General features: G+C 44.2%; 1 protein-coding gene across 1 annotated transcript in view; it reads right to left on the bottom strand.

Moving 5' to 3' along the window:
• Window positions 1-14,050, bottom strand: part of PRDM16 (PR/SET domain 16) — a 748,686-nt gene that overhangs the window by 421,628 nt on the left and 313,008 nt on the right. The window lies entirely within an intron of this gene.

Here is a 14,050-nt window from a genome sequence, read left to right as displayed (position 1 = left end):
AGCTCTATCATTAGGCAAAGTGAGGTAACTGCCTCAAGCAGCAGATTTTGGATATCATGAAAAGAGAGAAAATTTAGTTCTTTAATTTAGTATTGCTATATTATACATGCAGGCAGGAGGAGATGTGTGTTTATGGGATCATGGGGTTTTTTTTTTTTACCTCAGTTGCCAAAATAACTTGGTTGGCTTTGAATACCATGCACTTTTACTGGGCAGGGGTGAGGGGTGGGGGGTGGGAGGGAGGGAGGGAACATCATTTGCTACTCTGCCTTGGGCAGCAAAATATCTTGGGCCAGCCTAGTTTGGTGTTATACATAAGCAGAATCTTAAACACACCACAAGCTTGTAGATCAGCCATCCCCAACCTGGTGTCCTCCAGATTTGATGGACTACAGCTCCCATCATATTCAGCCAGCATGGATAATGTAAGTTGTAGCTGAACACATCTGGAGGGCACTGGGTTTAGGGAATGCTGTTGTAGATACTACCTCCACCCCCCCCTTCCCCTTATTTTTGCAGAGCTGGGATGGTGTCTGTGTGCGTGTGGGGAGGGACAATGATTCCATGTGTAAGACAATGCACGGACCAGCCAGCTATGCATCTATCATTTAGACTAGCATCTGTGCTTCTGAATGGGGAACAATACATAATAACATTAGGTCTCTGCTTCTGAAGGTGTCAGGGATGAGTCCGACTCCAAGCACCTTGAGATGTCTGACAGCTCTGATTCTGAATCAGAGTTATAACAGCTAGATCAGAGCCCGGTGGAAGGGGACCCTCCCTAGTGAGCCAAGATGCTGGGAGAGAGTCCTCCCAAGACCTTCACCAACAGATGGCCCTGGCTGAGTCCCTGCCCTCTCCTTCTGCCATAAGAACTCTGGTTTCCATGGAGGAGAAGGAAGAGGGGTGTGACTTGAGAGACACTGGGGCACGTCACCAAGCAAAGTGGGAAAAGTTAGGGGCAGGGCCCAGACGCTCTGCCAAGATAGCTGCTCTTGGAATCCAACATAAGAGGGAGCCAACCTACGGGAGGGGCATCACTGCAAAGCAAGACTGGCCATGAGGTTCATGCCCAAACTGTCAGCAACTTCACTACCCTCCAGTTGGTCTCCTCTAATTAGGGATCGCAGATTAGTTGTTTAGGGGCCTGAGGAAGTCTGAGAGTTTCCTGGAACCTGCATTCGTAAAGAGGCTAGTCTCTAGCAAAATAAAGTAGTATTAGCCTGAAGCTTTGTCTCCTTGTCGTGTTGACTGTGAATGGGGAAGGATGATCCATTTATGACAGAAGGTGGCTTCCATAAGCAATTGAGCTGCACTGGCTGTGCAATGCAATGCAATGCAATGCACAATAACAGTCTCTCTCTCTCTCTCTCTCTCTCTCTCTCTCCCTCCCCCCCTCTCTCTCTCCCCCCTCTCTCTCTCAACCCCCCCCCCCCACACATTAACAAAAAGATCACATATACTGTTTTGCAGTTATGTATGCTGGGCAAACAACACCAGTGCCTGGTAAAGGAGAAATAGTTAGGGATGCTTGCGGAATTCAACCTTCAGAAATTCCAACATACTGACCTGATCTGAACCTCCCATGCTAATGAGGATCGGAATGTGGTTATCCACCAGCTTTGACACTTACTGAATGTTTCAACACAGTTCTCAGCTAAACACAGTATCAAAATACATTTTGGAAATGCAGATTTTGAGAGAAAATATGCTACTCTGGGGGAAGTCTGAATTTGGAACCATATGGGTTAAAGCTAGAACCTAGTCTAGTACTTGGGGCTGTCTGTGCTCAGACCATTGTGCTCTCTTTGGGTCCAGGAATGTGCAAATGGGAAAATAATTTACAGTACAAACCTACATGTCTACTCAGAAGTAAGACCTATTGAGTTCAATAGGACTTACCCCCAGTTAAGTGTGTATAGAATTGCAGCCTTAGTTATTCCATTTGTTTTCATTGTTAAAAGTTTAATTTGTTTCATTGTCCACTCATTTGCTTTTCATTTGTTTGCATCGCTGATTTGGGACTAGGGTTTGTTGTCGTTGTCATCCCATTTGGTTTCATTTCCCATTGCTTTCAATGGGAAATGCAGATAGACCTCTGCTGCCTGTGACTTCAGTATTTGCATCCATGTGGCATGGGATTTTCAGGTGGTCTAAAACTGGATGTGCCTGATCTCGTATGATCTCGGGAGCTAATCAGGGTTAGTCCTTGGATGGGAGACCGCCTGGGAATCAGGCTTCCTGCACTGAGCAGGAGGCTGGACTCGATGGTCTTGGAGGCCCCTTCCCACCCTATGATTCTATGACCTGCCAAATTCCTTAGGGATTAGTTATATCCCTGCCCTTATAGCCAGTTGAATAGGCATACATCAGAGAAGCTTCTCCATTATTTTCAAAGGGAGTTCCAGCAGCCACAGTTCTGCTTGTAACTTCTGTGTTTTCCATCCATGACACAACTTTTTCAGGCATTCTACTATGCTTGCAAAGGGTCAGACCTTCCAAATTTCAGATAGATAAGGCAAATGTTCCTTATTTTACTGGCACAGCCTAAGTGCTCTTACCTTGCCCTCATCTGCAAACATTATTTGACCTGCACAGGCTGTTTCAGAAGGATTCCAACTGAAATGAATGAGAAGCAAATGACAGTGCCAGAGTGGTGTAGTGGTTAGAGTGTTGGACTGGGAGTCGGGAGATCCGGGTCCCCACTCGAAGCTCATTGGGTGACTTTGGACCAGTCACAGACTCTCAGCCCAACCTACCTCACAGGGTTGTTGTTGTGAGGATAAAATGGAGAGGAGGAGGATAATATAAGCCGCCTTGGGTTCCTTAAGGAGGGAAAAAAAACTGGGATATAAATGTAATAGATAATAAATAATTTTCATTCAAAACTATTTTGTTTGAATTACCATTCATTTCTGAGTGGCACCCTCCTTGATATGCTTTCGCAGGCATGTAAAAGCCTTTTTGTTCCAGCAGGCCTTTGGGGATAACTAGTCTGGACCTGTGAAAATATGACATATGGATACTATTTTTGTGGTTGTGGTTGTCTTGTACTGTTTTGATATTTTTACTGTTTTAGTATTGATGATTTAATTGTATTTTTAACTTTTGTACACTTGTATTTCTATTTCTATTTATAGGTTTTAATTGTATAAGTTTTAAAGTTGTAAAGCTGCCTTGAGTCCTAGTATTGGGAAAAAGGTGGGATATAAATATAATGTTAATAACAATAACAACAACAACAATAATTTCTATAATGAACATGAAACTAGCAGAGCTCATTCATTTCGTGTTTTCATCCACCTTTAAAATGAACATACCTAGGTTGTGACATACGTAGCCCCTGCAATTCTCAAGCAGTCTCTGCTGGTTTGACTAGTCCTGGAATACATAGCAGACGTCTTCTGGACTTGGCTGGTCAATGGGAACCCTCTTGAGACATTCTTCCAGCCCTGCCTCCCTCCGTTGCCCTATACACATGGAGGGCAACATTCTGAACAAAAGGGCCTCCTGTATCTGTGGAATATCAGGGTTCTCTTACTCACATGGAGAGTCTCCACAGAGACAGGAGGCTCTCTTCTTCAGACTGTTGCGCCCCCTGCATACAGGGCAATAGGGCTGCTGTGGTGCTCTCCTCACGTGTTCATTCGACACGGAAGAATGCCTGAAGAGGGCGAGAGAAAGACCTTCTTGCTGCTGCATTTCATGTCCCAGCCCAACCAAAATTCTAGCTTAGCCACCAGATCCAGTACATAACGTCAAAGAGTCTGGACTGGAGCACACACATCTGCTTTTATGTCTGGGCTGTCCACACTCCTGTCTTAGCCTTGGCAGGTCTGGAGCAAGTGTCTACTTTTGTAAATCTCCCCCCGCCCCAAGGTCTGTTCCCCACTGGTTGGTTGGAATCTCTGTGAGGCATGCCTGATGGCAATTCTTCCTTATTGTGTCAAATACTTCAACCCCTCTACGTTCCACCGGGTCCTTCTAACCCAACCACCTTCTGCTTCCAATGCTAGGCCTCCAGCTATCAACTAGCAATGGCACCCCAGGGAGGATGTGTGAGTCCCAGTGCGGCTGAGGGAACAAATGCTGGAGCTTAGCTACAGCACGGCTGGCATAGAAAGAAGGGAAGGAGTGTGTGTGTGTGTGTGTGTGTGTGCAAGATTAGAACAAAGATTCCGTCCAATTTGCTCTTTTGGGCATTGTGGAAACTGGCTTGTTTCCCAGTATATCACTCTGCCATTGAATAAGGTCAACTGCAGAGCAGCCCTTCAGTCCTCCTGATGGGTTTTGAGGAGAAAATGAATGGAACACAAATTAGCCAACATCGTGACGAGCTTTTTCACTGTCACTCCAGCTCTGACAGTCCCAAAGGGGAAATGAGGATTAATAATAAAAAAAAACCCTAACGGACTTTCCTCCTCCCTTTATATAAGCTAGGGTTTTGTTTTTTGTTTTTTAATACCATTGAATATCTTCTCCCCCCCCCATTTCCTACAATGTTCCATGTTTTTGTCCACTGTGGGGAAGCTTTTAGTGAAGAATGTTTCGGTGGATGAGCATATTGTTTCTGCCACACAAATACCTGTGCCTATAAGGCTCAGCCACAGATGGCAAGGAGGAGAAAAGGCATAATTGTCTGTGCTACGTAATTCAACTTCCCTCATAAAATTATCACAGGCCATTTCATATTATACCCATCTGACAAACATAGGAAGTTGCCATATACTGAGTCATTCCATCTGCACTGACTGGCAGCAGCTCTCCAAGGTTTCAGCCCTTTCCTTAAGACCTGGAACCATAGGAAGCTGCTGAGTCAGATCCTTGGTCCATCTATTTCAGTATTGTCTACATTAATTGGAAATGGGTCTCCAGGGTTTCAAGCAGTGTCTTTCTCTCTAGTATTTCACTTTATATAATGCTATGAACTGAAAGGACTTGCCTCCGGTGAAGGTTTGAGGCCTAGAGAGGCAAGGAAAAGAAAAGAAAAAGTCAGGTCTAGAGATTTCTGTTGGGATGGGGTAGCCCTGAGAGGGGTAGTTTCATTTCCCCAGTTAAGCTTCAGCTTCATTTCACCAGTTAAGTTTAATTTTGTCAGGTTTGAAACAGTACTTTCAGTTTTGAGGGAGGAGGGTATATAAAGAGAGGGAGAGAGCCAGTAAGAGCAGAGACAGGGAGACCAGAGCCTGAAGAGGGAGCAGGGTATATAAAGAGAGGGAGAGAGCCAGTAAGAGCAGAGATGGGGAGACCAGAGCCTGAAGAGGGAGCAGGAAGGAGCAACCTAGAAAAGCCTAAGTACAGCTAGGATAAAGGAACTTGCATTTTGCAACTTCTATTTTCTCTTAACTCCTTTTGTATCACTCAGCTCTATTGTGTAAATACCTTTAGTTGTGATTTGCTTGCTTTAATTTACCAGTAAACTGTTCTGTTAAACCTTAGGTGTCTGGAGTGTTAATCACCTCATGGCTACAGCCTAAACCCCACATTACTGGGAAGGAGATGTTTAAAAGAAGGAAGATGGGACTCTTAAGTAAGCCAGAGATCCTTACGGAGTTGCTCAGGGGGTCTGGGTCAATGGTGGAACCTTGAAACTTCCTATTTGAGCAGGTGGAATGAACTCATATCAATCGAAGGACCACAATTAGAACCAGAGGAAGCTGCCTTACACCAAGTCCAACCATTGGTCCATCTAGCTCCATATTGTCTAAAACTGACAGGCAGTGGCTCTCCAGAGTTTCAGACAGGGGTTTTTGCCAGCCCTAGCTGGAGATACTGGGGACTGAATCCAAAACCTTCTACATGGAAAGCAGGAGCTCTGCCCCAGTGCTACAGCCCTTCCCTAAACCTTTTTTTGGGGGGGTTGTATGAGTCCCAATGCATCCAAGGTAAGGCCAATATACTTGTAGTGTCCCACAACCTTCATGCTCTTCCTCAGACTTCTGAAGATCAGTCCCAGTCCACACCAGTCATCAGTTTAATTATTCTACCTTCTGTTCACCCCACCCCAGAACCAAGTCAACATGTAGAGATCCCCACAGTTATGTACAGGTAATCTGCTGCTGTGCATAAACATCTTTGGTAGGAATATAGGAAACTGCCATATGCTAAGTCAGCCCATTGGTCCAGCTAGGTCAGTACTGTCTTCACCGACTGGGTGTGGCTCCCTAGAGTCTCCAACAGGGGTTTTTCCCAGCCCTACTTGGATGCCAGGAATTTTCCCAGGCAATTTAGGAACTCTGTTTGGATCTTTGCCCTGTTTCATCCCCGTTGCTGGTTTTACTTCTAATTTTATTATTTGCTGCTGGTGGTCGTGTCTTGGTTTTTATCTGACTGGATTTATTTTGTTTCCATTTTAATTGCTCTATCTTGTTTTTATCTTACTTGTTTTATTGTTATTTTGTGTTTTTATATTTTTAATGTCCAACTGACCAGAGAACTGGATTACTGGGCAGTTTACAAATGGAAAAAAAAAAAAAAAGATGAATAAAAATGGAACCTGAGACCTTCTTCATGGGTGTGCTGTGTCACTGAGCTATGCCTCTTGTACAGGCGGCAATGTCTGCTGTGTATATTAAAGAGGAAAAAACTCTGGTCCCTTCCATATTATGTAATTCTAGGATTGGGGTTACCCAATCAAAAAGAATGACAGTAGGTTCTGGACAATCAAAAAAGAGTAGCTCTTCTCCAAATATGCAGGATTCCATTAACTTATGAAATTCATGAAGAATCAGAGATTAATAGTACAATCCTATCGATGTCTAATCAGGAAGAAGCGGCATTGAGCTCAAGGAAACTAACCCATAAGTAAACGTGCTGATGAATCATCAAAATGAACCAAAGGAACATGAACCTGCACAAAGGAAACACAAGCAGACAATAGTAGATGCAAAAGCCATTTTGAGGAGCATTTTGTAACAACATCAAACCCACCAATAAGGAATTCTTTAAATATATCAGAAGCAGAAAACCAGCTAGGGAGGCAGTTGGACCACTGGATTACAACAGAGTTATCTTATCTTGCCTTCTGACATCAGGGAGGGCATGGTCTGAAGGCACATGGTTTGAAGGCACCCAGGGCATGGTCTGAAGGCAAATGTGGTTACTACTGTACTGAAACGAAGCAGGTCCGGGTCTGGTTAGTGCCTGGGAGACCCCATGTGAACTGCATGTAGCCACCCTGAGCTCTGTGATGGAAGGAAGGTGGGATACAAGTGAAATAAATGAAATAAATGAATACATCTGGTGCCCATATCGACAGAGGTGCGTGTGCCATCGTAAGAGACGGCTTTGAGCAGATCGAGACCAGACAGGCCTGTGGTCGTTTTACCGGGCCTGCTGCCTGTGGTGCTTGCTCCCATAGTATAGCATGAAGACAAGAGAGGAGTGATTTCGCCACACTTGTTTAGTAAAACCTTGGCAATGTGTGCACGATTGTACTACATGGGCCTTGCCGAGGCAAATACGCAGAGGTTATGCCCCTCAGTCGGTGGCAATTTTCTTCTGCAATCCACATATTTACAGAATAGGGCCATCACATGTTCTTGGGTACCACAAGAGTGTTTCTGAACAGATCATGGAGAAAATAAACAGATATTTTAAGGACAAAGAAAAATAAGGGAAGAAAGAATAAAAGTAGATACTCAGCTCGGTTGCTTTGTTTTACTAAAGGGATTTGTGGGAAAAGTTCTCAACGTTGCTGCTGCTGCAGCAGTTATGGGGAAACTGGGGGGAAAGGTAGAAGCGTTGCCCTCTAGGCATGCAGGGGAGGGTGGTAAGGTGGGCTTCCCACCTAAACATCTCTAGCATCTCTTTCTAAGCTCTAGAACATTCCAATAGAGCTCTGTGCAGGTGCAGAACCCCTATGTGTGATGCACAGAGGCCATGAAGAAGAAACGATTCTTGGGTAATTCTAATTTAGATGTTGCACAGATCTTTCTCAGTCAAGAAGACAATAAGAATAAAGAATAAGAATAATGCTGTGATAAAACATCCTACATTAGCTGGCCTGGATATTTTTCCTTGCAAACTTTCAAGTGTTCTTTAAGTACTAAGAGGTATCCACCAGCCACTACCTATGTACCACTTCAATCTGCGGGAATTTTAATCTCATCAAAGGATCTGCCTTTTTCTCCCTGCCCCCCGTTCCTGCGGTTTTAACTTTCCCATCTCTTGCTCTTGTCACATTTGCTACTTTGAAATAAGTGCAGAACTTACACTTACAGACTTACCAATGTTTTGAGTGTTTCTCAAGCAATGTCACCGAACAACTCTTTGCTTTACTGAGCCTCATTTCAAAGGACTAACTGTGGCTTAAGCCTTTGAGATGAATGCAGATTTCAGTATATGAAAAGAGGGGGGAGCCAACTTATTCTTCTTTCTACTAATAGAGAATTGAGCAATTGGGGGTGGTGGTGCACTGGCTACTGTGGTAATGCAATTCACATTCAAAGCCATGGGGATTGCACAGGAACCTCCCACAAGTCCCATGGACAAGAAGGGAGGAATAATGCCATATCAAATGCTGTTAGACTAAATGGTGGCTTGTACCACATATAACTATAGAGTCCAGGAAGAATGGCAAAGTGAACCTCTCAAATCAGATTTTAAGCACATCTTGATATAGTGGAAATAGGAGACATTTTCTATAGTTCATTCGGACTACTGGTAAGTATCAGCAAATGTACAGTGAGGATCTCCATTACAACATCCTGAAAACCACTCTATAGTAGAGACTGGGGATCAATGAATCAGTCTATTTCTGGCCAGTTTTGCATGTATTCAGTCATAAGTCCATTCTGTCAAATATCTGGATGAGCCTGCATTATTTTTAATGCACAAAAAAGTCACATTTATTTTTGTACATAATTTCTCCTAACACACAACTTTTTGTATGCAACCTTACCTTGTATATGTATTTTTTTTACACAGCAACCCCTAATATCCACCATTTTGTATGCACGTTTTGAGCCGAGAACCGAATAGCAAAATTCATTGAAGTGTGTTATCCAAATAACTCTGTTCCAATCCACACCACAGATTAGTCCAGGAAGTGCAAATTAGGTTGGCTCACTTAAAAATGCAGACCCAAATAAATTATTCCCCATCCTTTATGGAGAACCAATGGTACGGTACTGGCCCAAGACATTTGGTGCCTGGAGCGGACTCAAAATATTACCTCTCCCCACTTGCTGGGGCCAACACTTTAAATAATAATACAAGATGTTTTAGACACCAAATCCTGACTCCAATCCCTAAGGAGCAAAGATCTTAGTTTTGCCAGGAAGATTATTATTGATGATCATGATGATTTCTTTATAAAGTACTTAGTATTTCTACATATATACATTGCAAAAATTTAAATGATTAACAAACCAGCCATACAGGCTCTGCACACAAACTTACAGACAAATAGACATGATACAAAAGCAGGGAGGAAGGATGGGAAGGAAGAGGAAGATAAGCAAATTCAGATACCAACACTGAAATAATGTTACACAATTTTTATAATGACTGGGTGGAAATGGCTTTCTATCAATTCCAAGCTGAATTGATAGAAAGGGCCTGCAATGCAGTGGAATTTCTGTTCCACTGCAAGGTGCAAAATGGCAATTGGTCAAGGCTCAGCCAACAGAGATGGCATCATCACCTTTCTCTCAAATACACCCCAGTAGAATGAAGGAAGTTCTGGGAAGGGGTGAGCAAAATGGTGGTTGGTCCCAACTGAATGGATGGCAGGGGCTTCCTGTCTCATCTCTCTCAAATGCAACCAGGTGGAGTAATCTCTTCCTGAAAACTGTACTGTCTTACTACGGATCTTTGTAAACCGGTTTGGGAGCCTTTGGGGAGGGGGGGGGCTGTAGAGCTGGATAAAACTTTTGCTTTAAATCAAACTTTTCCTTTAAATACATACATACATAATAACCTCTTAGCTTTCGACTGATGATGTCTTCTGCAGAGCTCCTGACTTTTTAGTTCAGGCTGGTCTTGATCATGTTGGTATCTATGCCTTTCTTACAATCTTGTCATTGCCCCTGTCAGGGTTTCAAGCCCTCCCACTGAATAGTGAGGCAACACTGTGTAATCCACATTAGTTGCTGGGTAATCCACACTGACAACAAAGGTATGCATAGTTAAAGCAATGGTATTCCCTGTAGTAACCTATGGCTGTGAGAGCTGGACCATAAGGAAGGCTGAGCGAAGGAAGATAGATGCTTTTGAACTGTGGTGCTGGAGGAAAATTCTGAGAGTGCCTTGGACTGCAAGAAGATCAAACCAGTCTATACTCCAGGAAATAAAGCCAGACTGCTCACTTGAGGGAATGATATGAAAGGCAAAACTGAAGTACTTTGGCCACATAATGAGAAGACAGAATACCCTGGAGAAGATGCTCAGATGCTGATACTAGGGAAAGTGGAAGGCAAAAGGAAGAGGGGCCAACCAAGGGCAAGATGGATGGATGATATTCTGGAGGTGATGGACTTGACCTTGGGGGAGCTGGGGGTGGCGACGGCCGACAGGAAGCTCTGGCGTGGGCTGGTCCATGATGAAGTCACGAAGAGTCGAAAGCGACTGACCAAATAAACAACAAACAATCCACAAAGTGTTTATTCAGATAAAACACACCTGTAGGCTATATGTGAAGGCTATGCCCTGTCCTCTAAGCCTAATTAGCTAAACAAAGCAAGGCAGTTGCCTATCAACTAAATTGACTTTTTCCTACCATGCCTGACAGGCTTTTACTGGACTCCTCCTTCAGGGAGGATCCTCCGCTTAACCATGTGGTGGACTCTTGGATCTGTCAATTCTGGTGCTCCCTCCCTCTCCAACAAAGGCTGGGTTCCCACGGAGGGAGGTCTCTGAACCTGGGACTCCCTGGGAAAATTCATCCCTTACTTGGTCTTATACACCCCTTGCAACCCTACTTTTCTATGATTCTATGACTCCTGGAGAGTCTTGGGGAATGTCTTCCCCCATTCTCTGTCTCGACTGGGCTTCTTCTAGCTCTGCCTCTGAATCTGAAACCAAACCAGGGAGCCTGAGTTCCATCCTGACAGCCCCTCTTCCTAAGAACTATCACCATGTGCTGAATTGTGGATAACTTACTCACCACACTAAGAGACTAATTCAGACCATTCTGCTAGGGAATTCCAGAGTGGCCTCTCTTTGGCTGTTCTCAGACTGCTGTGGTTAAGCATCCGCTTTGCAGGCAGACATCCCTAGGTTCAATTTGTGGCATCTCCAGTTCAATGTGCTCAAGTATCAGAGCTAGGAAAATGCCAGTACCAGTTAGAGCAGACATTGTTGAGCTGGACAGATGATTTTTTGGACTTGGTATACACATAGGTTGCTAATTTAAAGAAGGCAGTAGTCCATTTGAGAAAATGGAGAGGTGTGCACTTGATGTGAAATAGGCATGGGGGTAGGATTGTGGTGGCAAGCAAGCCTGTCCCACATCCCACAGATTCAGTAGACCTTTGAAAGAGACTGTTTCCAATGCACGAATGTCCATGCATTTGGGGATACTGCTTTTTACAGGGTTCCCAGACATGTATACACTTTATACAGAGAAGGGTCTGTTCTGACAGTCTCCTAATGCACGAAGGTCAGGTGAATGGGACATGTCAACATGATCTCCCCCCGCACATGCACACACACAGACTCACCCACATTCAGGATTGTCTTTGGTTGCCTGAAAAGGGCTAGTTTTCATGGAGAGGGAATTTTGATGGGCCAGAATATTTATCATGATATTTCTATATGGTTTGTCTTTTTCCTTCTTGTTTGAACGCTCACAATCTTAACCAGATTTCATCTTAGTAGTGGTGTGCTTTATTCCTTTAATTGTACTGTATTCCCGTGTGTTTCTTTGAGTGCTTCAGGAGGAGGTGGTGGTGGTGGAGGAGGAGGACAATTCAACTAACACCTCCTGGGGAAGGGGGGTTCCCAATAAAATAATACAATACAGTAAAATATTATCAAATTAATACAGAACTGGTAAAAACTCAACCGACTAAACTAGCAGGTGAAAAGCCAGAACTCAAAACTCTTGTGTGTGCATGTTTGCATGTTTGTGTGTGCATGTTTGTGTGTGTGTGGGGGGGGGATTCCCAAAATAAGGTGCCACCCTTGAGAGGACCTAGCTGGATATAGACTTGCGTTGCCTAGCCTTGTCCTAGGGCAGGGATAGGCAACCTTTTGGGGCTGTGGGCACATTTGGCAATTTGATAAATTGTTCTGGGCACCACCAAAAAATGGCTGCCACAAGAGATGTGGCAAAGCACAAATAACCTGCCTAAAAGATTGCGTACAAAGAAGAGATGGAGACTGAGCCCCAACAGAGTAAACAATTCCTTTGAACCCTCAGAAACCAATTTCATAGCAATCCCAGCCGCTGGTAAGAAGTGTTGCATTTCCTTTTTAAGTGGAAGGGGTAGCACAGCTTGGCAGGCACCAAGAAGGTGTCTGGGGCCACATTAATGCCCATAGGCACCAGGTTGCCTAGTGCTGTTCTAGGCAATGGAATGGAGATGGTTAACAGAAACACAATCTTGGAATCAGGTTAGGGCAATGGTGAGTGGCCATACCTGAAGCTTCACCTGTAGGATATGTTTTTCAACTCAGGTTCCCTGCAATCAATAGCTGGACCAAACTGGGACCTTAGGCTGGAGCCTGAAGTTCAGCAGTCAGAAGGTATGGCTTTCTTGATCAAGGTAGCAAGGTAGGCCAGGATGCTGATATTTATGGCTATTGGTCATAATGACTGTATATTACCTCCACTACAGGAGTCAGTAGGGATGGTGCCGAATGGGTCTGGGAGTCTATCAGACTCCCCCCCCTCACTCCCCTCCCTGAATTGAGCTCAGTGAGCTGCTGCCCCCCACCAAGACGCACACATGTCCAGGACTTACTGGACCCATCCGCTCACATCTGGCAGCCACCTGTCTTCCTTTCAAGCTGCCATCTTTTACATAAGATGGGACTCTATATTTTCTTATATTTACTGTTGCGCACAATGGCAGCCATAATGGGCCGTTTCCACAATGTTAGAGGCCTCTACAGATTGTGGAATTGGCCCTTTACAGCCACCGTTGTGCGCAGCAGTAAATATGCAAAAAATATAGAGCCCCATCTTGTGTAAAAGATGTCGGGTCACATGAAGGAGTGCCCACCCACCGCAGACTCCAGTGAGTCTGTCCATCCCTAGGAGTCAGCATGCCTCGGAATACCTGTTACTTGGGAACATGAGCAGGAGGTTACCATTGTGCTGATGTCCTATTTGTGGGCTTCCGATCGACATCTCATTGGTCACTTGGACACAGAAAGCCAGAGTAGATGACCATTTGGTCTGATCCAGCACAGCTCTTCTTATGTCCTTATGTCAGTCCTGGCCAATCCAGAGACCTCATGTTGCCTGCCAATCACTATGACCGATGCCTCTACACCCTTCTGAGCCTGAAGAGAGCCCTCACACATAAAATGCCGGGTAGGGATCCCAATTAAAATGCGCGAAAAATGCATTTAAATGTTTTCCTCCTCAAAATACACATTTAAAAATGCATGCATGCATGCATGCATGCATGCATATATATATATATATATATATATATATATATATATATATAATTGAGAAACGTATCAGGATATTGGGAAAGTGCAAGAGCTTCTGGATAACTATGTTTTGATCTTCACATTATTCCACAAGGTATGGGTCAGGTTGTATTGGAATGCCCAAAGATCAAATTCCTCAGTTCACAAAGATCAAATGTCTCACCTAGGTCATCACTAGGTAATCACTCAAGCAAATCATGAGGCTATGCTGCAGCCTCCAAGCATTCAAACACCAGAGACCCTGATGCGCAGGGAAGCAATGCTAACACAGAGCAATCACCAGCTCATTTTATACTGGGGGTGGGGGGATCACAGACTTTTGTTGCACCCATGATTTACTTCGGGCTTCTGAAGTCCACTGTGCAAGTTCATGACATTGCTGTCAATGGTTGCTTCATGTAGGATAATGCAGTTTCAACACTCCTGGTTGTAGGTAAGTACA

The sequence above is a fragment of the Heloderma suspectum genome, chromosome 15, assembly GCF_057233095.1.
Source record: "Heloderma suspectum isolate Gila_16-S chromosome 15, 16-S_ref, whole genome shotgun sequence".
NCBI classification, from domain to species: domain Eukaryota; kingdom Metazoa; phylum Chordata; class Lepidosauria; order Squamata; family Helodermatidae; genus Heloderma; species Heloderma suspectum.
This window is presented reverse-complemented; position numbering and strand designations above follow the sequence as displayed.